This window comes from Dermacentor silvarum, chromosome 1 (genome assembly GCF_013339745.2).
Source record: "Dermacentor silvarum isolate Dsil-2018 chromosome 1, BIME_Dsil_1.4, whole genome shotgun sequence".
NCBI classification, from domain to species: Eukaryota; Metazoa; Arthropoda; class Arachnida; order Ixodida; family Ixodidae; genus Dermacentor; species Dermacentor silvarum.
In genome coordinates, this window is record NC_051154.1 from 335,749,901 (window position 1) to 335,776,792 (window position 26,892).

Genomic DNA, 26,892 nt, shown 5'->3' on the forward strand with positions numbered 1-26,892 from the left:
AACCGGTTGAGAATCACCGGTGGGGATGGAGTGCTGAACAACTGTTGTCTGGCCTAAAGGGCGATTTTCGAGATCAAAGATATCGGAATACGACAGCAAGACCCGGCGAAGGTCTTCTGCTTGCGTATCCGAAAGGTCGGCTGATATCATTTTCTCGAAATTGGCACATAATGACGAGGTGGCTGTGAGAGAGCCGGAAACAGTTCGAGGGCCGTGGACGGCTAACACAGAAATCGCGCATTCTTGCAACGACGACATGGTGGCAAGCGCGATGCCAGCAGGTAGCACGTGGGTAGAAAGACCAAAGTTCAAAAGCGGCAGGCAGGTTTTGTTGTCGCGTACGGAAACCACAGTGTGCGGGAGAACGACAGAGTGCATCAGGACCACGTCGAGAATCGGGGAAACAACGTATTCACCATCGCACACAGGAGGAGAGGGACTTAATGGGACGTACGTGGAGGCTTGCGGTGGCAGGTGGAGGAACTCGACAGAACATAAGCGGCTGGGAGTGTCCGATAGTACGTGGGCGTCGAAAGGGAGCTCCAGTTGAAGTACACCTGTGGAGCAGTCGATAAGGGCTGAGTGCGTCGAGAGAAAGTCTAGGCCGAGGATCACGTCGTGGGGACACTGCGCAAGCACGGCAAACAAACCAATGGTCTGATTGCCAGCAATGCACACTCGGGCGGTGCACATACCAAGAACGGCAGACGAGCTGCCATCAGCCACCCGTACTGTGCTCTGAATTGCGGGCATAATCACTTTGCGGAGCTGAGTACGGAGAGCAGCGCTCATTATTGAAATCTGCGCTCCGGTGTCTATGAGGGCCGTAACGGTGACGTCGTCCACTTGAATGTCCAGAAGGTTTCGGCGCGTAGGTACAGTCAACAGAGGATTTGTATATCGGGTCACTGATGCAGCGTCACCTCCGGGAGCTGCACGGCTTAGTTTTCCGGAGCGTAGGTGCCAGGCCGTGCAGGGGACGATGACCGGTATGGTCGCGGCGATCGAGATCGACGGCCTTGTGGGGACGGTGAGCGGCTAAACCTGGAGACCTGGAGTGTGGGGTGGCGGCATCGGAAGCATCGGAAGCATATGGGTCAGAGCGAGGGGAAAACCGTCGAATGTTGCCTCCAGGACGACGCCAGTTTGAAGGCGATGACCAGCTACTGCGGCAGTGACGGGCAATGTGTCCAACGCGAGAGCAGTTGAAACATATGGGTCGGTCGTCTGCCGTCCTCCAGTCAGCCGGGTTTCTGTAGCGCGAAGGGTAGACCTGGTTCTGGGTGACATTTGCAGGGGTGCGTTCGGATGTACGAATGGAACAGACGGCCGATGATAATCCCATGTTCGGGAACTCCTGGCGGACGACTGCTTTTATGAGTGACACGGTGGGCAGGTTGGCTGACTGAACGTCTGGAAGAACGGCCGTAGGAGCTAGAGCTTCAAGTTCGCGGCGGACAATATGCGTTACATCTTCTGACGCTGTAGCCGGTACAGGCGTCGGTGGGTCTTCGCATGATGATGTGGCGGCAGTGTTAGGTAGCCGAAGGAACTGGCGGGTGATGTGGCGACTCTTAACTTGGTCAAAGCGCTGGCATTCCTTAACTATGGCGTCGACCGTCGTACAGCCCTTACACGCCAGTAGATTAAACGCGTCGTCGGCTATTCCTTTCAAAATATGCGATATCTTGTCATCTTCGGCCATTTGTGCGTCAACTTTTCGACAAAGGCCCAGGACGTCCTGTATGTACGAAATGTACGATTCAGTGGTCGTCTGGATACGAGATCCCAACTCCTTTTTAGCGGCCTGCTGTCGGTCAAATGATCTGCCGAACAACTCACGCAGCTTCGCCTTGCAAGCGTCCCAACTTGTAAGATCTTCTTCATGCGTCCGGTACCACACGCGTGCCGTCCCTTTCAGATAGAATATCGCGTTGGCTAACATAACCGTGGGGTCCCACCTGTTGCGGTTGCTGACGCGTTCGTACATGTCGATCCAGTCTTCGACATCCAAGCCATCTGTGCCAGAAAAGGTTCCCGGGTCTTGTGGGTGCAAAAGAATCACAGGAGCCGGTGGCTGCTGCACCGTCGACACTTCACTGGTCATCGCGGAGCAACCAAGACGGCGACCGCTTCGAAGTTCCGTGCTTGGTTGACGGAGCCGGCACGTTGACAGGTTTACCCCGCACTTCCACCAAAGATGTTACAGGGATAACGCTTATTTAGGGAGTGAGTATGGCTATATACAAGGTTTGGACAAGCAGCAGCGACGGATGCAAGGCTGTCGCGCGCCTCTGGCCACTTCGTCGCCGTCGTCTTCGTCCGACCGACAGTAGCAGCCCCTTCACTGTCTCGTGGCAATATAAAGGTTCGCACGACACGTGAAAATTTCATTCTCAGTATTGCAGAAGTTAGAGAGCATTATCAAGCGCAAACCGAGCCTCCTGAATGGGTGGCTATTCTTGTTGACCTTCTAAATTTGAAAAAGATTTTAATATGACCACGTCAGTCAAGTGTGACTGATGTATTTTATACCTGAACTCATGTTTTGTTTTGATTTAGTGTATTTCTGTCAAAGCAGGCAATAAAGTGGTGTAGTGGTTATCACGTGCGCCTCACACGCGCAAGGTCGCCGGTTCGATCCCGGGCGGGAACAAAGCTTTTTCATTTTTATTTTTAATGCGATCTATACGCGCAGAAGAAAAGGGGGAGCGAAATACTCTACTCCGTGCTCGGTTCCCGTGGTGTAGTGGTTATCACGTGCGCCTCACACGCGCAAGGTCCCCGGTTCGATCCCGGGCGGGAACGAAGCTTTTCATTTTTATTTCTATTGCGATTGTATACGCGCAGAAGAAAAGGGGGAGCGAAATACTCTACTCCGAGCTCGGTTCCCGTGGTGTATGACGTGATCGAAGCGGGCGGTCACGAAGTTACAGGTAGCGATAACATAGCACGTGTGTTCTTTCAGCACTATGAGAATCTATTCGCGCTTAGGCAGGTAGACTTGGAACGTTTTAAAACGAATTTTTTAGCACGCATGCCTCAACTGAGTGAAGAAACGAAAGTTACATTAGAAACGCCGGTAACTGTTTTCCAAGTGGAACACGCGATTGATAATTTGAATCCCGGCAAGGTCAACTGGCCCTGATGGGCTTTGCGCTGCGTGGTATAAGCGGTTTAAAAAAGAATTGTCAGAAGAACTCGTAGCAGTTTTTAGTGAAGCGTACGATGGTAAAGTTTTACCACTGTCGTTCAGTGAATCCCACACGGTGCAGATTCCGAAGACAGACGACGAGGACAAGCTGAAGGAAGTAACATCATATAGACCAATAGCACTCACGAATGTGGACTACAGCATTTTAATGAAAGTTCTAGCGGCTAGGCTTCAGTCAGTAATTAAAGACATAGTTGGTCCGCACCAAACGTGTGGAATTAAGGGTCGCACTATAGCTACAAATGTTCATAAGATGCGGTCCGTTCTTGAGTGTTGTGATTCCCTTGAAGCTAGTGCGGCCGTACTCCAGTTAGATCTGGAGAAGGCATTTGATTGTGTAGCGCATGTTATTTTGTTTGCCATATTAGAACACATTAATGTCGGGTCCATCATCATGGATGGTGTAGCTTTGGCGTATCGGAATTGCTCTACCAGACTAATTATTAACAAGGCATTGGGGGCCCCCATCAAAATCCAGCGTTCCGTTCGCCAGGGCTGCCCCATCAGTCCACTTTTGTTCTGCATTTACATTGAAACGTTATGTCTGTCAGTACTTGGAAATAATGCTATTAACGGTTTTCGTTTACATTCGTCAGAGGTGAAATTGCTCGCGTATGCCGATGATGTTGCAGTCTGTTGTATTGATTACGAAAGCATCGAAGAATCCATTAGAGCTGTCGAAATTTTCAGCGACGTTACAGGAAGTCGGGTAAACTGGGGAAAGTGTCTGGGATTTTGGCACGGAGTGTGGCCATCGACCCCGGACATTTTTGCCAACGTCGTGTGGCAGAAAATGCCTGTGAGGTACCTGGGTGTGCCACTTGAGTCCCACAAGAATAATAATGACTACTGGTAGCAACAAGCACATCTATTACGTGAAAAGGTGAATACTTGGAGGGCTAATTATCTCTCCATGTTTGCGAGGGCTACCGTGTGTAACACGTTTTTTGTGGCCAAACTGTGGTATGTGATGCAAGTTATGTATTGTCCTAGGGCAAATGTTCAGAAATTGCATAGGATTTTTGCGATCTTGGTGTGGGGATCTACCTGGGAAAGGTGCAGTCGCGCAAATTTGTTTAGGAGAGTAAAGTGTGAGGGCTTGGACTGGCACATCTCTTTCTCAAACAGTTAGTGAACAGGATTTTCTTTTTTCGCGAGGTAAGGGACCCATTCGTGCAAACTATGTGCCAGGCAAGATTAGGGCGACTGTTACCCGACTATGTTATAAGCACCCATGTCTTAAGTGGTTCGGTACAAGGTTACCTTAAGGAAGTAGTAGCAAGTGTGCGATTCCTATGCCTTTGTTTTTCTAATGATTATTTGTATTCTGTTACAAACAGAAAAATGTGTAAAGACATATGTGACATAGTGTTGCCGATTCACTTGTACAGAGCCATATACAGTGCAGGCCAAGGTCAGAACGTCCTGAAATGAGTTAAAAGAATGCAAGTAGCGCCCAAGCGTGAAATCTTTCTTTTTCAAACTGCATACCGGGACGCTTCCAGTAAGAACTTTCCTTGGGGAGCGTGGATTTTATATGTCCTGGGGTTCTCACTGTTTTATTTGCAAACAACCGGAAACCATCGATCACGTTTTTCTTCACTGTTGGGAGGGGGTCTTTTTTGGGATGTGTTGCAGCGGACAATGAAAAAAGAATTCCCGCTAGATACGCACGGCATCAGGTACCTAGCAACAGACAACGAAGAAGGAGTACCTTTTGATCTGATTATGTTGACTGGCCTGCACAGTATATGGCGCTCACGAATCGCTGACTTCTACTGTGAACCAGATAGAAGACCGGCAAGGCTGTACTTTCGGGAGAGCATTGCTCGTCTAATAGAAGTGGAAAAAACAAAAGAATGTGTTTCCCCCTCGATTGCCAGCGTGGAACCCTTGGCTACACTAAAAGAATTTTAAATGACATCGCCAGTCACCACGTGACCGACGGCATTATGTGCATTACGATAACAACCTTTCTTGTAACCTAGTTTTGACGTCTCATTTGTGATGTGTGCCATGTTTTGTGTTGTTGAAAAACTGGTAATAAAGAAAAAAAAGGTTCCCGTGGTGTAGTGGTTACCACGTGCGCCTCACACGCCCAAGGTCCTCGGTTCCATCCCGGGCGGGAACGAAGCTTTTCATTTTTATTTCTATTGTGATCGTATACGCCCAGAAGAAAAGCGGCAGCGAAATACTCTACTCCGTGCTCGGTTCCCGTGGTGTAGTGGTTATCACGTGCGCCTCACACGCGCAAGGTCCCCGGTTCAATCCCGGGCGGGAACAAAGCTTTTTCATTTTTATTTCTATTGCGATTGTATACGCGCAGAAGAAAAGGGGGAGCGAAATACTCTACTCCGTGCTCGGTTCCCGTGGTGTAGGGATTCTGCTTCCGGCCACCGAGCGTGACGGACGTGCGATGACGGGCTCCGTAGGAGCGGCTTCAGCGGCCATGTCTTGTCGCGGTAACAGGGCTACTGAAGAGGAGAGCACATACCCGGTTGTTTTGCCAGGGCTGCCTACAGGGCGTTTTGTTGTAAATACTGTTTTTTGCACGCCAATATCAGGGCCCGCCCGTATCGAGTCGAGGATTTCCGGGACACGTTAGCCCAGCATGAGCTACTCGCCGATGTTATCGCCCTGGGGGCGTATCGGATGAGCCACGTCTGGGCCGTTACTCTCAAGGATTTTGAAGCAGTAACGAAGATTGTCAGCGTCGGTGAGCTGCTGGTGAAAGGAAAAAGCTGCCTGGTGATTGATCCGGCGAACCAGGACGTGCGACCCAAGCTTCACTGGCTGCTGCACAACACGCCGGACGAAGACGTACGCGCCGCCTTTGCGCCATACGGAAAAGTCACCGAAGTTTCCCGGGAGCGTTGGCGTGTGCGGGGTATGTCAGAGAAGGGCTCTACAACGAGGCTCGTCACACTGAAATTGAAAGCTGGCGTGAAACTCGACGACTTACCGCACCAGCTCAACGTTAGCGGTGAGTTGGCGCTTGTCGTCGTACTAGGCAGGCCTCCGTTATGCCTTCGCTGTCGGAATACGGGCCACATCCGTAAACATTGTCGGGTCCCACGTTGCGGAGCCTGCCGACGGTTCGGCCACGAAGACGGCCAATCTGCCCGCACTTATGCGAGCATCGCTGGTCCCGGGACTAGTGAGGACTCGTCTGAGCTGCTAATGGACGAGGCGGACGCGGAGGATGCGGCCCGTGAAGCTGGGCAACCAGTGACTCGGGATGGGCCTACGTTGACGCCGCTGACTAAGCATAGTGCGATGACGTCCAATAGAGTAGCGGCGGCCGTAGAAGTGCCACGTGAGGTTCAGCCGGAATCCGAAGGCAAGCTAGAGGATACGACGACAGTTTCAGCCAAAACTCCCGACAACGTGGAGCCTAGGAACCCTGAGACCATGGATTTCAGCCAGGAGGCTGCCGCCCTGACAGCTGGGAAGCGCTCCCACGAGGAGTTCGTCGGTAAAAAGCCATGAGCCAGGTGGTAGCAGTGACGAGCCGCCGCCAAAAACCCCAGGAATTCGGCGCTCTACTTTAAAACCGCGGCCCAACTTAGCGGCCGAGACAGGGCAGGCGGACAAACCGCCTCCGTAGTCTTGCAATGTTTTCCTGTGCGGGTGTGAGTGGGTGCGTGTGTGGTTCTTCCCCGGTTGTGGCGGCAAGTGTATCCACTAGACGGTGTGCACGGGTTTGGAACTGCCGGCGAAGGAATGCCTGCCGGTTTTCCCGACGCCTGCACGCGGACCCGAGGAAGGGCGGCGCCGTACAGTGCTCCCGGTGGGACCAAGTATGGTGTTCAATGTATGTCACAGGTCTCTTTTCCTAACGCATGGCAATGAAACTGGACGTAGCATTACGCGTAGCGACTCTGAATGTCAGGAGCCTCTGTGCACGAAGGCGCCAATGTCAACTTAATAGTCTTCTCGCTGACAACGCGCTGGACATCGCAGCCGTCCAAGAGACGAAGATTGACAGCGAAGAATTTACTGAGCGTATGGTGTCCACCTTTCGTGCACACTTCAATGTCTGTGTTTGCCATGCTGTTGGAACATCGGGTGGGTGCGTCCTGTTTCTCCGCAATAGTTTAGGCATTATCGTGGAGTCAATTTTTTCTTGCCCAAGTGGTCGCCTTCTCGTCGTAGACTTTTCCTTTTCGAAGTTGTGTTGGCGCATTATATGCGTGTATTCACCAAATGTCGACTCTGAACGCCGCGATTTTTTTAACCGTCTAGAGTCCTACATTGTTCGTGACAAACTGCTGTTGCTCGTGGGCGATTTCAACTGTGTGTGTGCCGCTGCCGATCGAGTGAAGGGTACACCTGTGCGTGATAGGAGCGCACAATTGTTAAACGGTCTGGTTCAAGACAATAGCTTAGAAGATATTGGCAGCATATTCACCTACGGGAACAGACCGCAATACACGCACTTTCAACGAGATAGCCATGCCAGACTGGACAGGATTTACGCATCCGTTGAGCTTGTACCCCTTTGCACAGATTACAAAGTTGAACCTGTGGCTTTTAGCGATCATTGCCTGGTGATCGCAAGTTTTGGTGCGAAAGAAAGGAGTACGCGCTTCAACTGGAATCTCTGGAAATTCAACGCTAAACTTTTGGAGGACGAGGGATTTGTAAATGGCATTGCAGATGAGATGCAGAAGCTGCTCGAGGAGTGGCCCAGTAATTTTGCCGTTCAGTGGGAAGACTTCAAGGAGTGGCTAAAAAGTAAAGCCATAGAAAAGAGCTGCTCCAACCGACACAAAGAAAAGCAAGAGGAAAAAGCAGCACGCGAGCAACTGCAGTTCTTAATAAGCATGGAGAGTACCGAGCCTGGAAGTATACGAAAGATATAAGGGACATGAAAATCCAGCTTAAAAGAATAGACACTGAAATGTATAAATCAGCAGTTATACGTGCAAGAGCACAGAAACTGTGGGCCGGTGAAACACCAACGAAGCGAGCTTTAACAGATGAAAAACGATACGCCTGCCAAAAACAAATCAGGCAGATAAGAAACGGTGATGAAATTTCAAGCGATGCTAATGTAATCCAGCAGGTATTTAAAGAGTACTTCAGCGACCTTCTTGGCCATGCGAGAGAGATGGGTGATGCTTTCTGTTGTGATTTTTTGTCTCTCCTGCCAAGACTTGAGGACGATGTAAAGGAGCGTCTTGAGATGCCCATAACTGAAAACGAAATTGAAGCTGCAATAGAAGACCTACCGACTGGTAAAACTCCGGGACCTGATGGGCTTGGTGCCGAGTTTTACAGGACATTTAAGCACATAGTCGCTCAGTTACTGTTACGAGTATTGACGGAGGCGTATGAGCGAAAGCAAGTACCACTGTCACTCACCACATCGCACATAGTGTTGATCCCAAAATCAGATGACTCAGAGAAGCGTTTGTTGGTGGGGTCCTATCGCCCGATCAGCCTCACCAACGTTGATTACAAAATATACATGAAAGTCCTAGCGAAGAGATTACAGGGCGTGATAACGAAATTGGTTGGACCGCATCAGACTTGCGGAATCAAGGGACGTAGCATTGCCACGAATGTACATGTCGCACGTACGGTATTGGAATGCTGTGATGCGCTGGGGGATCGAATTGCAATGATGCAAATAGATCTGGCAAAAGCCTTTGATCGCGTCTCACATGATATTATTTTTTGCATACTAGAGCACGCTAACGTAGGACGTGTGATCATAGAAGGTGTCAGAATGGCGTATGCAAACTGCACTACGCGCATTATTGTAAATGGTGACCTTTCAGACAAGCTGGTAGTGCATTCGTCAGTAAGGCAGGGATGCCCACTGTCGCCCCTTCTGTTTGCGGCATACCTAGAGCCACTCTGTTTGGCTGTAATCAAAAGTGAACGCATCTCAGTCTTTCGTTTAGAAACAGCGCATGTCAAAATTCTCGCTTATGCGGATGACATTGCAGTATTCTGTTCGAACAGAGACAGTATTACTGAAGTGATCAGCACGGTTGATGAATTTTGCAAGCAAACGGGGTGTCTGATAAACTGGGATAAGAGCTCTGGTTTTTGGCATGGTGACTGGGAAACGATGCCCGATCATTTCGCGCGACTGCGATGGTCTTGTCTGCCAACGCAGTATCTCGGTGTCCCCCTTCAGTGTTATCGAGAACGAAGTGAATGTTGGAATGAGCAAGTGTCATGGGCGAGGGAGAAAGCAGATGCACGGCAGGGGAGGCAGTTATTAATGTTTTCGCGCGCCTCCGTCTGCAACCTTTTCCTTGTATCCAAAATATGGTACATTATGAATGTTTTGTGTGCAACACGGACCAGTATTCAAAAGATGCACCGCGTTTTTGCAGTTATTTGGGCGTCTAACTGGGAGACAACCAGTCGTACCAACTTGTTTCTTTCTGTTAAGGCGGGAGGGCTTGGACTTGTGCACTTATTTCTGCGTCAAGTTGTGTCGCGTTTTATATTCCTCCGTGATCAAATTTATACTTTTCTGAGGACTGCTATCCAAGTGAGGTTACAGAGACATCTCCCAGAAATCGTTGTTTCATCGTGTGAGAGTATGTATGGGGCTATCAGTGGGTACATGCGAGAGGTTCTACTTTCTTTCCGGCTATTGCATGTGCGTTTTTCTATTGAGTACTTGTGCAATGTTTCTAAACAAAATCTGTATAAGAATCTTGTGGACACAATGTTGCCGATTCCTATTCATCGTTTACCTCACCGTGGAGGCCCAGGGCAAGATGTTCTGAAGGGAGTTAAGAGAATGCCGCGCCGTGAAATCATTTTTCTTTAAGTTACACTCTAACACACTTCCTGTTAAGACGTGGCTGCATGAAAAGGGGATTTTCGTCCCATGGACGATTAAGTGCCTGCTATGCAAAAAGCCTGAGACAGTAGAGCATGTGTTCCTTAACTGCTGGGACCAAATTTTTCATTGGGATGTCCTCCAGCGAACAGTCAAAAAAGATTTTCCCCTGGACCCATATGGCATCAGGTTCTTGCCCATCGCAAATGAAGCGGAAGTACCATTTGACCTAATCATGCTTTTGGGCCTCCACAGTCTGTGGAAGACGCGAATGCAAGTGCGACATGGTGATGTTAACGTCCGTTCGACGCGCGAAAATTTTATTGAAAGTGTTGTGGCCCTTAGGGAAGTGTATCGGGCGCAAGCTGAACCGCCCGAATGGATTTCCGTCCTCGATGACTTGGCTGTTATGAAAAAATTTTAATCCCTCCTACGTCAGCCAAAGTAGGCTGATGTTTTTATCATTTTTATTTTGTTGTTTTGCTTGTCACAATCGGCAATAAAGAAAAAAAAATCGGTTCCCGTGGTGTAGTGGTTATCACGTGCGCCTTACACGCGCAAGGTCCCCGGTTCGATCCCGGGCGGGAACAAAGCTTTTCGTTTTTATTTCTATTGCGATCGTATACGCGCAGAAGAAAAGGGGGAGCGAAATACTCTACTCCGTGCTCGGTTCCCGTGTTGTAGTGGTTATCACGTGCGCCTCACACGCGCAAGGTTCCGGTTCGATCCCTGGCGGGAACAAAGCTTTTTCATTTGTATTTATATTGCGATTGTATACGCGCAGAAGAAAAGGGGGAGCGAAATACTCTACTTTGTGCTCGGTTCCCGTGGTGTAGTGGTTATCACGTGCGCCTTACACGCGCAAGGTCCCCGGTTCGATGCCGGGCGGGAACAGAGCTTTTTCATTTTTAATTCTATTGCGATTGTATACGCGCAGAAGAAAAGGGGGAGCGAAATACTCTACTTCGTGCTCGGTTCCCGTGGTGTCGAATCTGCTTCCGGCCACCGAGCGTGACGGACGTACAGTCAACCACAAAAGTTTGCGGACCACGCGAGCGCGTGGCCAAGAGCCTCTTCGCGACACTTCCGCTACGTCACCAGCGATCGACAGCAGCGCTACGTTGAAGACGCATCCCTCCTTAAATTTATGGCCTGTCTATTTTCGCACTGTGCGCAAATATTTTCTACCTATCTTTTTCAACGTGACGCGCTCTTTGTTAGCCAGGGCTACTTGCTTATATTTTGAGAGCAGAATATCAGTACAAGTAATCAGACAGCGTATTATTCGGCTGTTATCAGTTCTATTTTCGTGTAGCCACGCTGTTTTTTTTTTTGTGAGTGCGTGAATCAGCGGTGAGGCAGCCATGGGACACAGATGCTTAGTCAGTAGGCAGAATTTTTCCGTTCCTCCCCCATCGCTAAGTGACAGTAGCGGCCGGGATTTGATCGCCTGCGCCCAGGTTTTGCTGCGCAAAGCCCGAACCACCGCGCTGCTATAGTGGTTACATTTAGAAAAATAAGAAATAATCGGGTGCGATGACTCTTTTTATAACCCTTTGCGACACGGCGTCCTCGTTTGGGGACTCGAACTTCGGAGGCGCGTCCCACGCCACGTGTTTCTTCAAATGACCTAAAACTCAGTGTGCACATTCGTGTCCGCTTCCTGATGGGACAACTAGCGGTCAGTTAAATTCATTGTCCTGCGTATTGCTGCAGATGATCACTTTGCTGGAGACACTACCATGTTAGACAATCGTTCGACGTGCCGCGTTCCAAGACCAACGTCAAGAGTATTTTTTTTTCTCCGGTCGACACGAATACAACCGAAAAAGCAAGTATGCATGCGTTTCGGGCCTAATATTTGATTCTTTTTGTGCAAGCATTGAAGCTGACGGATTTCAGAATAATTAGATAATGAGTTATACGCTAATTAATTTTTTTTACTGAAACTCGCACAAAACAGCACATTGCTTCGTCTTCTTTCTTGGAATGTAATAGTGAGCGTCTTGAAATGATGCCATGCGCATTTGACGCATTTGCAGACAGTGCATCATAATTCGTGTCTGAAGGGGATGAATTTATTCACAAGACAGTTACAGAAGTGTCATGAAACATAGGTCTCTCAATGATCTAGTAGGAAGTGAAATGTCCGCCGTTTTCTAGCAACTTATTGATGCGTGTGGGCATCGACTCGTACAAAGATTCAGTAATCTCCGGTCGACCGCGCAGGCTTTCCCATTCTTGTGCGATCGCTTGCCACAGCGTATCGGCCGTGCGGCCTAGGTTGGCTCGTGTGGACAGCCGTTTCTTCAACATGCCCCAGACATTTTCTATGGGATTCAAGTCGGTGCCACATGGAGGCCACTCAAGCTGGCAAACAGAATGTTCTTCTAGCAATGACTGGACGATACGTGCTTTATGGATCGGGCTGCGGTCGTGTTGAAAAAAAATAGCAGCCGTCGCTGAAGGGACCGTCCAGCGCATACGGAACGAGGTGTCTAGTGATGACGTCGCAGTACCGTGACGCAGTGAAGGGCCCTTCCAGACGCACAAGGGGACCAAGGCCATCTTTGCTGATTGCTCCCCACACGCTCACGGAACACCGTCCACTGGATAGAACACTCTGTGTGTAATTAGGCAGATATCTGCAAGAAATAGCATACAATTGGGTTCCAGCGGCGCGTCTAAAAATGTTGTGATTCCTCTTGCGAATGAACTTTATAATGCTATTATAGAGTTGCAATAGAAAACGTGCAAACATCATTAGATAGTACTGAAAGACCCACTGGCAGCTTTTAATTAGCTTTAGAGTAAGTAGTACTATGAAACAATCGTTAATGTTTTCAACATAATACCACTACAGAAAAATCTCGTAATGTCCAAAAGCTCATTTTACGTGAAACATGTTGTGATGCAGAATTAGCTTCGTGAATTAACTGCCAATACACTGTAAACACACCTGCAGTTTAGTGGACGCCAAACCCGCTTCCGTTGGTCCCAGCGCGTGGAAAAAGTTGAGTCGTCGCTAAAGATGACATCGCCCCATTTCTCTGTTGTCCAATCTTTCATTGCTGTAGCGAACATGAGTCGTTCTTGTAGCTGGCTGTCTGAGAGGCAGGGCTTCTGTGCTGCTACGAAAGACTGCAGGCCAAGCTCACTCAGCCTTCTTCTTACAGTCTCAGACGATACCGTGAGCGAGAGCGCTTCTCGGATATCCTCTGCACTTTGAAAAGGATCAGCCACGATGGCGGCCGTAATCAGGCGGTCCTCTTCCTCAGTCGTGGCCCTTGGACGCCCACTGCGCTCCATATCTGTGAATCTGTCATCGTCGCGGAAAGCTTGAATAATCCTATTCACGGCAGTCCGGCTCCTGTTGGTTCGGCGGCAGATTTCGCGCTGAGGTATTCCCTCTATAAATAAACGCACAATGTGCCTTCTTTCGTCAAGTGGAACACGCAGCGGCATCTTTCCAAATAGGCAATCACCACGTGGCCTGAAGCAAGTCTACTACATTTTCAGCGACGGATGCGAAGATGCGCCTATGTGTGAAAGAAAATGTTCTATGCATCCGCCTTTTCTTTATTTTTGATGACAGTGAAACACCTCCCTACCCTTTCTCTCAAGACGCAGAAGCAGCAACACTCATTGGACCAAGATGCTGCCAACCAAAGTGCGCCAGTAAACGTCGCGTAAAAAAATCGTCGCAGCGCTTCGTGAAACTTATCTACCCACTGGCACACCAGTCGACAAAGGTTGCAGTGATTGCTCCGATACTGCTATCAAGCCAGATATGTGGCGGTCTTATCGCAGACAGCGCTCTGCGTCAACACAACGAACTAACAATGTCATGCACGGGAATAAAAAATTAACAGGCAGGCGAGTACCAAGAGGGATCATATCCGGGAGAGCGCCCCTGTCGCCGCTAGGTGGCGTACCGCTAGGTGGCGCGGATAGGCAGTCTGGCACGCGCTCGCGTGGTCCGCAAACTTTTGTGGTTGACTGTACGATGACGGGCACCGTAGGAGCGGCTTCTGCGGCCCATAGCGGCCGCGGTAACAGGATTTCCACCTCGGACAGCGAGTATGAAGTTGTTTTGCCGAGTTTGCCAACAGGGCGTTTTCTTGTGAACACAGTTTTTTTACATTGTGACATCAGGGCCCGCCCATACCGGGTGGAAGATTTCCGCGATGCGCTCGCCCCGTTATCGCTCCTGCCGGAAGTGGTGGCTCTCGGGGCCTACCGTATGATCCACGTTTGGGCCGTGACCTTCAAGGACGACAAAGCCGTGAAGAAGATAGTCAGCGTTGGTGAGCTGCAGGTCAAAAAGGGCCGATGCCTCGTCATTGACCCCGCCAACCAGGATGTGCGCTTGAAAGTGCATTGGCTGCTGCAAACCGTTCCTGACGAGGACGTGCGTCTTGCCTTCGCGCCGTTTGGAAAGGTCACGGACGTCGCCCGCGAGCGCTGGCGGGTGCATGGCGTGACTGATAAGATCTCTACCACAAGACTGGTTACGCTGAAGTTGAAGCCGGGCGTAATGCTGGACGACCTCCCACATCAGGTGAGCGTCGCCGGCGAGCTGGCTCTCGTGGTTGTGCCGGGCAGGGCCCCACTCTGCCTACGCTGCCGCTGAACAGGCCACATTCGTCGCGACTGCCGCATACCGCGGTGTGGTGCGTGCCGACGCTTCGTTCACGAAGAGAGTCAGTGCGAGCGGACGAACGCTAGCGTGACCGGACCCGTGAGCAACGACGACAACTCCGCCCTACTCATGGACGAGGCGGACATGGAAGACACATCGTCCACGGCTAAGGAAGCAGCTGGCGAGGCGGCAAAGACGGAGGTAGGACTTCAGCAACAGGGGCAACATGTCAATGACGCCGTCGCCACTGAACAACAAGAGCAAGTAGAGGGCACTGTAGCCATGCCGAACCGTGAGGAAGAGAGCCCACCTGATCCGGGAGCGGCCTCCACCCCCCCCCCCCCCCCCCCCCCGGAGCCTGAAGACATGGACACCCATAGCGGGCTCGCTACCTTGCAGGCGGGGAAACGCCCGCGCGACCAGACCAATAGCCTGGCTACGACGCAGGACAGCAGCGGCGGAGACGAGCCACCGCCCAAAACGCCAGGCATGAGGAGACCAACCTTGAAGCTGCGGCCGAACATTACGGCCGATTCACGGCAGGCGGGTAAACCGCCTCCGTAGTTCTGTACTGTGTTTCGCTTGAGGCGGGTTGGGGGTTGGTGAGTGCAATGGCCGTCATCCTGAGCGCTATTCTTTTGATATGTGTCAGGAACGAGGGCCCAAGTTGCATGTGAGTGTTGCTTTCGAGAGGTCGGGTTGTGTTCCCTATTGTGGCATTCGACGTGGTTATCGGCACGTCATTATGAATACTCGTCCTTGCGTAACTGTGATGGGCACCATTCTACCGTGTAGTCATGGCGGCTAATATCGAAGGAGCGCTACGTGTAGCCACGTTAAATGTACGAGGGCTCGGTGCAAGAAGGCGGCAATGTCAGCTAAGTCGCCTACTCTTATATAATGACTTGCATCTTGTGGGAATCCAAGAAACGAAAATAGAGAGCCAAGAACTAACCGACAGAATGGTGTCCAATTTTCGTGCGCAGTTTGACGTGTGTGTTTCTCACGCTGTTGGTGGATCAGGTGGTTGCGCTGTATTCATTCGAAGAAACTTTGGCATTTGTGTGCAGTCAGTGTTTTCGTGTGAAAGTGGGCGCCTTTTAGTGGCTGATTTTTGTTTTTGAGATAAGGATTTCCGTGTCATTTGTGTCTACGCACCGAATATTAAAACAGACCGGCGATCCTTCTATGAGCTTCTTGAAGAGTACGTAAACTGTGACAAGGTGGTAATACTGCTGGGCGATTTTAACTGTGTATGCACTGCTGACGACCGCGCAAAATTTTCACACGTACGCGATAAGAGTGCTGAATTGCTAAATGCAGTGGTGCACGATTACGACTTGGAAGATATCGGCAGTGTCTTCGCCAGTGGTACTCACCCGCAATTTACGCACTTCCAGCGTGATAGCCATGCTCGGCTAGATAGATTATATGTGTCAGCCGAATTGGTGCCCCTGTGTAGTGAATATGATGTGCAACCCATTGCATATAGCGATCACTGCTTGGTAACTGCCACCTTTGGGAAAAGACAGATCAAACACACCTTTAACTGGGACCTCTATAAATTGAACGCGCAGTTGTTGGATGACGATGCTTTCGTTGATGCTGTTGCGAAGGAACTCGAAAGCCTGATTTCAGTCGAATTAGCAAGCTTCGCCATTAAATGGGAAGAATTTAAACAGAAAGTTAAAACAATGCCTATTGAAAGAAGCAGTGTCCTTCGGCATAACCTGAAATAGGCAGAAACGAACCTTCGCCAGCAACTGCAATTTTTCATCAGCATGGAAAGTGTCCAGCCTGGTGTGTACGTTAACGAAATAAAGGAAGTGAAAGCCGAACTCGAAAGGATAGGCTCTGAGAAGTACAAAGCCGCCGTTGTGCGATCAAGGTCTGAGAAGCTGTTGGCGGGAGAAGTGCCAACAAAACGAGCCCCCTCAGACGAGAAAAGGTAGGCATGTCGGAAGGAAATCCGCCAGCTAGCTAAAGGCAATGACATCACGTCCGACAAAAACGACATCAAAACAAGGGATCGTCGATCACTTCAAAGCCTTCTTAGGTCAACCACGCGAACCTAAAGATGGCTACCAGATGGAATTCCTTTCATTGATGCCAAAGCTCGATGAAGAAGTTAAGGCACGGCTAGAACATCCCATTATCCTGAGTGAGAAAGAGTGCGCAATAGACGAGTTGGCGCCCGGTAAAGCACCTGGGCCTGATGGCTTAGGGGCTACTTTCTATAAAACGTTTAAGTCAGCGCTGGCTCATATCCTCCATCTAGTTATCAGCGAAGCGTATGACCGAAAAAGATTGCACTTGTCTTTCACAACCTCGCATATCGTGCTAATCCCGAAGAGTGATGACGAAAAGAAACTTTTGTTGCCAGGCTCATATCGCCCGATAACTCTAGCCAACGTTGACTATAAAATATTCACGAAAGTTTTAGCGAAACGACTGCAAAGTGTCATCAAAACATTGGTAGGGCCTCACCAGACTTGTGGCATTAAAGGCCGCAGTATTACAACAAATGTACACGTGGTTCGAAGTGCGCTAGAGTGTTGCGACGCGATTGGCGATTACGTCGCGATGATGCAGATAGATTTCGCGAAAGCCTTCGAGCTCGTCTCGCAAAAGGCTCTACTATGCATACTCGAACATACGAACGTTGCCAGTGTCATAACGGAAGGCGTTACGATGGCGTACAAAGACTGCTCAACGCGAATCATTGTTAATGGGGAGCTCACCGATAGCTTTCGTGTGCTCTCGTCGGTGCGTCAAGGATGCCCGCTCTCGCCCCTTCTGTTTGCTGCTTATCTCGAGCCACTCTGTTTGGCCATTAAAAACAACGAACGCATAACAGGCTATCGACTACAGGCAGCACATGTAAAAATATTGGCGTATGCCGACGACATCGTGATTTTCTGCACAAATAAAGCCAGCATTAAAGAGGCAACTGCTGTAGTCGAAAAGTTTTGCGATTCAACTAGAGCCCAGATAAACTGAGATAAAAGCAATGGCTTCTGGCATGGGAGTTGGGAAGACACGCCGGAGACCTTTTCTCGATTGAATTGGTCAAGGTTACCTACACAGTACTTGGGGGTGCCTCTCGGAAGTTACCGTGAGGCCGAACCGTACTGACTCGACCAAGTTTCGAGAGCAAAGGAAAGCAATTGTCAATGTTTTCTAGAGCCACTGTTTGCAACCTCTTTTTAGTTTCTAAGATATGGTATGTTATGAATGTGTTGTGTGCTGCGCGGGTAAGCGTACAAAAAATTCACCGCATTTTCGCTACTTTCATTTGGGCCTCTACCTGGGAGAGGACGAGTCGAACAAACTTGTTTCTGCCGGTCAAGAAAGCTGGGCTTGGTCTGGTTCACTTGTTTTTGCGACAAATTTTGTCACGCTTTGTGTTTCTGTGGGATCAAAATGATCTCTTTCTTCGAACAATAGTACAAATACGGCTGGGCAGACTTCTTCCGGGAATCGTTGTTTCGTCGGCTCAGAACATGCCGGGAACTGTGAAAGGATACCTGCGTGAAGTGGTGATGTCATATAAAATGTTAAATGTGCGTTTCTCACAGCAGTATCTGTCAACCATTACAAAGAAAAAATTGTACAGAGATCTTGTGGACACGATGCTCCCCGTACCTTTGTACCGCTCGCCACACCGTGGAGGCCCCGGACAGGACGTGCTAAAAAGAGTGAAGAAAATGCCAGTACGGCCATCAACTAAGTCCTTCTTCTTCCAATTACATACAAATACACTTCCTGTTAAGACCTGGCTTCATAGCAAGGGTATTTTCATCCCCTGGAACACCAACTGCTTTTTATGTAAAAAAACAAAAACAATAGAACATGTTTTCCTAGATTGCTGGGACCCCATCTTTCACTGGGACGTTCTGCAGAGAACGCTGAAGGAACAGTTACCCCTGGACCCGTATGGAATACGCTTTTTGCCAATAGATACCTCAGAGCAAGTACCGTACGACCTCATTATGGTCCTGGGCCTCCACGCTATGTGGAAATCTCGCATGCAATTTGAACAGGCAGACTTGGTTGGAATACCGAAGCGAGAACACTTCATTGAGAGTGTTGTTTACGTGAGAGACGCTTACAAATCACTGTCTGATCCACCACAATGGATGTATGTACTGGATGACCTGGTGGCGCTGAAAAGATTTTAGTGCTGTGTTGGCCAAAGTGTGGCTGGCACATTTTGTCATTTGTAACCCTTGATTTTGTACGTCGACGACGGCAATAAAGAAAAAAAAAGCTTCCCGTGGTGTAGTGGTTATCACGTGCGCCGTACTCGCGCAAGGTCCCCGGTTCGATCCGGGGCGGGAACAGAGCTTTTTCATTTTTATTTCTATTGCGATCGTTTACGCGCAGAAGAAAAGGGCGAGCGAAATACTCTACTTCGTGCTCGGTTCCCGTAGTGTAGTGGTTATCACGTGCGCCTTACACGCGCAAGGTTCCCGGTTCGATCCCGGGCGGGAACAGAGCTTTTTCATTTTTATTTCTATTGCGATCGTTTACGCGCAGAAGAAAAGGGCGAGCGAAATACTCTACTTCGTGCTCGGTTCCCGTAGTGTAGTGGTTATCACGTGCGCCTTACACGCGCAAGGTTCCCGGTTCGATCCCGGGCGGGAACAGAGCTTTTTCATTTTTATTTCTATTGCGATCGTATACGCGCAGAAGAAAAGGGGGAGCGAAATACTCTACTCCGTGCTCGGTTCGCGTGGTGTAGTGGCTATCACGTGCGCCTTACATGCGCAAGGTCCCCGGATCGATCCCGGGCGGGAACAAAGCTTTTTCATTTTTATTTCTATTGCGATCGTATACGCGCAGAAGAAAAGGGGGAGCGAAATACTGTACTTCGTGCTCGGTTCCCGTAGTGTAGTGGTTATCACATGCGCCTTACACGCGCAAGGTCCCCGGTTCGATCCCGGGCGGGAACAGAGCTTTTTCAGTTTTATTTCTATTGCGATCGTATACGCGCAGAAGAAAAGGGGGAACGAAATACTCTACTCCGTGCTCGGTTCCCGTGGTGTAGTGGCTATCACGTGCGCCTTACACGCGCAAGGTCCCCGGTTCGATCCCGGGCGGGAACAAAGCGTTTCATTTTTATTTCTATTGCGATTGTATACGCGCAGAAGAAAAGGGGGAGCGAAATGCTCTACTCCGTGCTCGGTTCCCGTGGTGTAGTGGCTATCACGTGCGCCTTACACGCGCAAGGTCCCCAGTTCGATCCAGGGCGGGAACAAAGCTTTTCATTTTTATTTCTATTGCGATCGTATACGCGCAGAAGAAAAGGGGGAGCGAAATACTCTACTCCGTGCTCGGTTTCCGTGGTGTACATTTTGCTTCCGGCAGCCGAGCTGAGCGGTCAGCAGAGTCAAGGGCTCCAATGGAGCGGCGACAGCGGCCCTAGTTGGCCGCGGAAACAGGGTGAACTGCGAAGACGACACAGGCTATCAGATTATTTTGCCTCCCCTGCCAAAAGGGCGCGTGGTACTAAACACCGTGTTTTTGCACGGTGACGTGCGAGCCAGACCCTACAGAGCTGAGGATTTTCGGGACGCTCTTGGCCCAACAGGACTGCTGCCGGAGGTGCTTGCCCTTGGGGCTTACCAGATCAACCACGTCTGGGCGGTGACCATGAACAACGCCGACGCCATGAAACGGCTGCTGGACGTCAAGGAGCTCAAGGTAAAGGGGTGGCGCTGCATCGTGGTTGACCCCCAAGACCAGCAGGTACGGCTGCGTCTTCATTGGCTAATACATGCTGTGGCTGATGAAGATGTAAGAACGGCGCTGGCGGCCTTTGGAAAGGTCGTTCAGGTCACCCGAGAGCGATGGCGGGTACAAGGAATCAGCGACAAGGGGACGACTACCCGCTCCGTGTTGCTCAAGCTCAAGAGCGCCGTTAAGATGGAAGGCATCCCACACCAAATCAGAGTCGCTGGTGAACTGGCGCTTGTTGTCGTGCCTGGCCGCCCAATGCAGTGCTTGCGCTGCCAAGGCTCTGGTCATGTACGTCGGGAGTGCAAGGTCCCCCGCTGCTCGCAATGCCACTGGTTTGGTCACTCGGAAGACCAGTGCATACGTACGTACGCTTCTGCGACCGGGCCGGCCGAGGGCGACGACGCCGCGCAGTTGGTGATGGATGCGGTCGAGGCCGAGGAAGCGGCAAAAGGGGCAGGAGACCAGGCAACCCTAAGTGCGGCAGAAGGTGCGCTTGCACCTGCTGTCGAGGAGGGCGCAATAGTGGTTAACAAGGATACCGAAGGAGGTGTACAAGAGACACCCGACAAGACCAAGGAAGAAATGACTAGCAGCTCAGCAGAAGCAAGCGTGTCAATGGTGACAGGGGAAGACCTGTCGGCAAGGAATGACGCAACGTGCAGCAACGTTAAAGTCTCGGCAAAACGGCCTCTTGAACAGGCTGCAGACAACGCAGCGTACCAAGGAAGTAGCGAGGACGGGCCACCTTCGAAGACATCTGGAACATCGGGGGGCAGGCGCAGCAGCTACAAGCCACGTCCCAACATCATCACCGCAGAAAAAAAGACTGACAACAAGCCACCACCGCTCTCCAGTGGTTCCGGTCCACCGGGTGGCTCTGGAGGTGTCTAGCGGAGTGCTAGACGCTAAAGGTAAGCACCATGCTCCGGGCCAATTTTTTCACTAGACAGCCGTGGCTCCCAACCCGACGCTTAGACTGGCTACGCTAAACGTTCGAGGTCTGGCCGCCTAGCGAAAGCAAAGCCAAGTGTGTAGGCTACTGGTGGACCATGACCTTGACGTTTTAGCAGTGCAAGAGACAAAAGTGGATGGTGACGAGGAAACCCGGAGCATGGTGCAGCGGTTTACGTCGCGGTATTACGCAATAGTGAGCCACGCCATAGGGGCGTCAGCTGGTTGTGTACTGTTCATTAAGAAGTTACCGGGTCTCACAGTGCAAGGCTTCTTTTCTTGTCCATCTGGCAGATTAGTTTTGTGCAATTTTGTTTTTAGTGGACTGGAATGGTGTGTTGTGTGTATTTATGCTCCAAATGCGTTAGAAGAACGGGCGCAATTTTTCTCAAGCTAAAGGAGTATACGGCTGTTGATAAGCATATGGTATTATTGGGTGATTTTAATTGTGTTCTGAGTGCCCGAGATAGGTCAAATAGAGGTAAAAAAAGCGATAGAAGTAGGGATATCTTGGCCGAGATAATTATTGAATGCGAATTAGAGGACGTGGCTGACTGCATGATAGGGACGCGAGATGTGCGTTTCACGGACTTTCAAGGGAACAGCCATGCGCGATTAGATCGCATTTACGTGTCGCTTGCAGCAATACCGATGTGCAACAGTTACAAGGTCTGTCCCATTTCCTTCACTGACCATTGCTTGGTTAAATGCGATATAGGAAGAAAGACAAAAGGTTGCAGCTTCTCTTGGGAGCTGTTGAAAATGAATTCGAAACTGAACACTAATGAAACTTTCGTAGCAGTAGTGTTGGAATGCATCGAAAAAACTCTTCTGAACGGAGACGGTAAACTTGCAGAACGATGGGAAGAGTTTAAACAGCAGATTAAAATGAAAGCCATTGATCGTTCCGTCATACTAAATTATGAAGGGAAAAAGAAAGAAAAAGAACTAAGAACAACTTTGGAGAAGTTGACAGAACTGGAGTGCCAAGAGCCGGGAGCATTCAAAAGTGATATACGGAATATCAAACAGCAACTTGAACTGCATGACGCGGAACGTTATCGTGGCGCGATTGTTCGCGCGAGAGCCGAGTCCTTTGCTGTAGGGGAGACACCCACAAAAAGGGCGCTTGGACTGGAAAAGGCGCACGCACGACGCAATCAGATTGACGTGATCGAAGCGGGCGCTCACGAAGTTACAGGTACCGATAGCATAGCAGGTGTGTTCTTTCAGCACTATGAGAATCTGTTCGCGCTTAGGCAGGTAGACCTGGAACGTTTTAAAACGAATTTTTTAGCACGCATGCCTCAACTGAGTGAAGAAACGAAAGCTACATTAGAAGCGCCGATAACTGTTTTTGAAGTGGAACGCGCGATTGATAATTTGAATCCCGGCAAGGTCGCCTGGCCATGATGGGCTTTGCGCTGCGTGGTACAAGCGGTTTAAAAAGGAATTGTCAGAAGGACTCGTAGCAGTTTTTAACGAAGCGTACGATGGTAAAGTTTTACCACTGTCGTTCAGTGAATCCTACACGCTGCTGATTCCGATGACAGAGGACGAGGACAAGCTGAAGGAAGTAACATCATATAGACCAATATCACTCACAAATGTGGACTACAAGATTTTAATGAAAGTTCTAGCGGCTAGGCTTCAGTCAGTAATTAGAGACATAGTTGGTCCGCACCAAACGTGTGGAATTAAGGGTCGCACTATAGCTACAAATGTTCATAAGATGCGGTCCGTTCTTGAGTGTTGTGATTCCCTTGAAGCTAGTGCGGCCGTACTCCAGTTGGATCTGGAGAAGGCATTTGATTGTGTAGCGCATGTTATTTTGTTTGCCATATTAGAACACATTAATGTCGGGTCCATCATCATGGACGGTGTAGCTCTGGCGTATCGGAATTGCTCTACCAGACTAATTATTAACAAGGCATTGGGGGCCCCCATCAAAATCCAGCGTTCCGTTCGCCAGGGCTGCCCCATCAGTCCACTTTTGTTCTGCATTTACATTAAAACGTTATGTCTGTCAGTACTTGGAAATAATGCTATTAACGGTTTTCGTTTACATTCGTCAGAGGTGAAATTGCTCGCGTATGCCGATGATGTTGCAGTCTGTTGTATTGATTACGAAAGCATCGAAGAATCCATTAGAGCTGTCGAAATTTTCAGCGACGTTACAGGAAGTCGGGTAAACTGGGGAAAGTGTCTGGGATTTTGGCACGGAGTGTGGCCATCGACCCCGGACATGTTTGCCAACGTCGTGTGGCAGAAAATGCCTGTGAGGTACCTGGGTGTGCCACTTGAGTCCCACAAGAATAATAATGACTACTGGCAGCAACAAGCACATCTCTTACGTGAAAAGGCGAATGCTTGGAGATATAATTATCTCTCCATGTTTGCGAGGGCTACCGTGTGTAACTCGTTTTTTGTGGCCAAACTGTGGTATGTGATGCAAGATATGTATTGTTCTAGGGCAAATGTTCAGAAATTGCATAGGGTTTTTGCGATCTCTGTGTGGGGATCTACCTGGGAAAGGTGCAGTCTTACAAATTTGTTTAGGAGAGTAAAGTGTGGGGGGCTTGGACTGGCACATCTCTTTCTCAAACAGTTAGTGAACAGGTTTTTCTTTTTTCGCGAGGTAAGGGACCCATTCCTGCAAACTATGTGCCAGGCAAGATTAGGGCGACTGTTTCCCGACTATGTTATAAGCACCCATGTCTTGCGTGGTTCGGTACAAGGTTACCTTAAGGAAGTAGTAGAAAGTGTGCGATTTCTATGCGTTCGTTTTTCTAATGAATATTTGTATTATGTTACAAAGAGAAAATGTATGAAGACATATGTGACATAGTGTTGCCGATTACCTTGTACAGAGCCATATACAGTGCAGGCCAAGGTCAGAACGTCCTGAAATGAGTTAAAAGAATGCAAGTAGCGCCCAAGCGTGAAATCTTTCTTTTTCAAACTGCATACCGGGACGCTTCCAGTAAGAACTTTCCTTGAGGAGCGTGGATTTTATATGTCCTGGGGTTCTCACTGTTTTATTTGCAAACAACCGGAAACCATCGATCACGTTTTTCTTCACTGTTGGGAGGGGGTCTTTTTTGGGATGTGTTGCAGCGGACAATGAAAAAAGAATTCCCGCTAGATACGCACGGCATCAGGTACCTTGCAACAGACAACGAAGAAGGAGTACCTTTTGATCTGATTATGTTGACTGCCCTGCACAGTATATGGCGCTCACGAATGGCTGACTTCTACTGTGAACCTGATAGAAGACCGGCAAGGCTGTACTTTCGAGAGAGCATTGCTCGTCTAATAGAAGTGGAAAAAACAAAAGAATGTGTTTCCCCCTTGATTGCCAGCGTGGAACCCTTGGCTACACTAAAAGAATTTTAAATGACATCGCCAGTCACCACGTGACCGACGGCATTATGTGCATTACGATAACAACCTTTCTTGTAACCTAGTTTTGACGTCTCATTTGTGATGTGTGCTACGTTTTGTGTTGTTGAAAAACCGGTAATAAAGAGAAAAAAAAAAGGTTCCCGTGGTGGCGCGGGGGTAGTGGTTACCACGTGCGCCTCACACGCGCAAGGTCCCCGGTTCGATCCCGGGCGGGAACAGAGCTTTTTCATTTTTATTTCTATTGCGATCGTATACGCGCAGAAGAAAAGGGGGAGCGAAATGCTCTACTCCGTGCTCGGTTCCCGTGGTGTAGTGGTTATCACGTGCGCCTCACACGCGCAAGGTCCCCGGTTCGATCCGGGCGGGAACAAAGCTTTTTTATTTTTATTTCTATTGTGATTGTATACGCGCAGAAGAAAAGGGGGAGCGAAATACTGTACTCCGTGCTCGGTTCCCGTGGTGGGATTGAATTTCCGGACGCGCTAGCGAACGGTTGTGTCATCATGTGCTCCGATGGAGCGGATATTGCGACTGTTTTTCTTCACGGAGACACCAGGGCGAGACCTTACCGTGTGGAAGACGTTCGCGATACGATGGTTCGTCTGGGAATGCTGCCCGAGGTGCTTGCCTTAGGGGCCTTCCAGATGAATCACGTCTGGGCGGTGACCTTCAGCCCACCAGAAGCAATGAAGAAGATGCTTGCGGTTGCTGACGTCAAGTTAAAGGAAAGGCGATGCCTCGTTATCGACCCAAATAAGCAGGACGCCAGGCTAAAGCTTCATTGGCTTTTGCATTACGTACCAGATGAAGATGTACGCACCGCGTTTGCGGCTTACGGGAAGGTGACTGAAGTATCAAAGGAGCGTTGGCGTGTCAATGGTATCACGGACAAGGGAACATCTACTTGCACCGTAACCCTGGAACTGAAAACCGGAGTGATTATCGAGGATCTGCCGCACCAGCTTCGAGTGGCTGGTATCAACACGCTCCTGATTGTGCCCGGGCGTGCGCCACTGTGCTTACGATGTCGTCGAACGGGGTATATCCGACGCGACTGTCGCATACCCCGGTGTAGTAAATGCAGGCGCTTTGGTGATGAAGACGAGTGCGCTCCGACATACGCCAGTGTGGCAGGCCCTGTGACAAGCGACCGTGTCGCGGAGCACATAATGGACCAAGTTGACGCAGAAGAAGCAGCCAGCAGCGGAAGAGGGGGTCCCGTGTACACGCCCCTTTCGAAGACACCGACGGAAAAGCAAAACCGAGCGGTCCACGAGGAAGAAGTCAGGCGTCTTAATGAAACACCCAAGGCTGACAACGAAGCACCGGTGGACAAAAATGACGACGAGGGAAAATTTTCCGACGCGTCGAACAGCCAGCCGGAAGACATGGACGTCGGGAGTACAGGTGTCAGTGGCACACGTGCAAAGCGACCGATTGAGGATGTCACTGATGACAGCAACAAACAAGGCGCGGAACCCGGAGGGGAGCCGGCGGCGAAAGTGGCCTTGGGCCGCCGACTCAGCACCAAGCCCAAGCCTAACGTCAGCGGGGGCACCCGACCGCCGGCGAAGCCACCTTCGTAGCAACGAGGGTTGTGCTTAAACTAGGGGCCTCGAAACTATAGACCTAAAAGGACACGGCTAGTATGGCTTCTGCATTATGTGAAGGGTGTGGCGGGTGCACGCCGTGTACGTGTATACGCGCAAGTCTCTCAGCAGCGGCTGCAGGCAACGCCGGGCCTATGAGTGAGGTAAGAACCATGCGGTCAGTTCCAACTTGCACGCAGACTTCGCCAACTATAAGAGCGTTACGCGTAGCCACTTTCAACGTTTGTGGCCTACGGTCTAGACGAAAGCAATACCAGGTCAGTCGTCTGTTCCGAGAGTATGACCTTGATTTGATAGCAGTTCAGGAGACGAAGGTCGAAAGTCAGGAGCAAACGGATCGCATGGTTGAACCTTTTAGGGCTCTTTACAATGCTTGCGTGTGTCATTCCGTTGGCACCTCTGGAGGCTGTGCGATATTCTTGCGAAATTCTTGAGGTGTTGTGGAAGAATATGTTTATAGTAGTGAAGACGGCCGACTTGTCGTTTGCTATTTTCTGTTTTTGTTTCAGAAATGGCG

At 49.9% G+C, this 26,892-nt stretch overlaps 14 non-coding genes across 14 annotated transcripts; all 14 read left to right on the plus strand.

Annotated features, from left to right (window-relative positions):
* Window positions 1-2,585: 2,585 nt before the first annotated feature.
* Trnav-cac (transfer RNA valine (anticodon CAC)) lies at window positions 2,586-2,657 on the plus strand. Its single transcript has one exon. It is a non-coding gene; the product is annotated as a tRNA-Val (tRNA).
* Window positions 2,658-2,735: 78 nt separating this feature from the next.
* Trnav-cac (transfer RNA valine (anticodon CAC)) lies at window positions 2,736-2,808 on the plus strand. The gene has a single exon. It is a non-coding gene; the product is annotated as a tRNA-Val (tRNA).
* Window positions 2,809-5,424: 2,616 nt separating this feature from the next.
* On the plus strand, window positions 5,425-5,497 carry Trnav-cac (transfer RNA valine (anticodon CAC)). Its single transcript has one exon. It is a non-coding gene; the product is annotated as a tRNA-Val (tRNA).
* Window positions 5,498-10,542: 5,045 nt separating this feature from the next.
* On the plus strand, window positions 10,543-10,615 carry Trnav-uac (transfer RNA valine (anticodon UAC)). Its single transcript has one exon. It is a non-coding gene; the product is annotated as a tRNA-Val (tRNA).
* Window positions 10,616-10,694: 79 nt separating this feature from the next.
* Trnav-cac (transfer RNA valine (anticodon CAC)) lies at window positions 10,695-10,766 on the plus strand. The gene has a single exon. It is a non-coding gene; the product is annotated as a tRNA-Val (tRNA).
* Window positions 10,767-10,846: 80 nt separating this feature from the next.
* On the plus strand, window positions 10,847-10,919 carry Trnav-uac (transfer RNA valine (anticodon UAC)). Its single transcript has one exon. It is a non-coding gene; the product is annotated as a tRNA-Val (tRNA).
* Window positions 10,920-19,090: 8,171 nt separating this feature from the next.
* On the plus strand, window positions 19,091-19,163 carry Trnav-uac (transfer RNA valine (anticodon UAC)). The gene has a single exon. It is a non-coding gene; the product is annotated as a tRNA-Val (tRNA).
* Window positions 19,164-19,243: 80 nt separating this feature from the next.
* On the plus strand, window positions 19,244-19,316 carry Trnav-uac (transfer RNA valine (anticodon UAC)). Its single transcript has one exon. It is a non-coding gene; the product is annotated as a tRNA-Val (tRNA).
* An 80-nt stretch (window positions 19,317-19,396) lies between these two features.
* Window positions 19,397-19,469, plus strand: Trnav-uac (transfer RNA valine (anticodon UAC)). The gene has a single exon. It is a non-coding gene; the product is annotated as a tRNA-Val (tRNA).
* An 80-nt stretch (window positions 19,470-19,549) lies between these two features.
* Trnav-uac (transfer RNA valine (anticodon UAC)) lies at window positions 19,550-19,622 on the plus strand. Its single transcript has one exon. It is a non-coding gene; the product is annotated as a tRNA-Val (tRNA).
* Window positions 19,623-19,702: 80 nt separating this feature from the next.
* Window positions 19,703-19,775, plus strand: Trnav-uac (transfer RNA valine (anticodon UAC)). Its single transcript has one exon. It is a non-coding gene; the product is annotated as a tRNA-Val (tRNA).
* A 79-nt stretch (window positions 19,776-19,854) lies between these two features.
* Window positions 19,855-19,927, plus strand: Trnav-uac (transfer RNA valine (anticodon UAC)). Its single transcript has one exon. It is a non-coding gene; the product is annotated as a tRNA-Val (tRNA).
* Window positions 19,928-24,901: 4,974 nt separating this feature from the next.
* Window positions 24,902-24,983, plus strand: Trnav-cac (transfer RNA valine (anticodon CAC)). The gene has a single exon. It is a non-coding gene; the product is annotated as a tRNA-Val (tRNA).
* Window positions 24,984-25,063: 80 nt separating this feature from the next.
* Window positions 25,064-25,135, plus strand: Trnav-cac (transfer RNA valine (anticodon CAC)). Its single transcript has one exon. It is a non-coding gene; the product is annotated as a tRNA-Val (tRNA).
* Window positions 25,136-26,892: the final 1,757 nt, after the last annotated feature.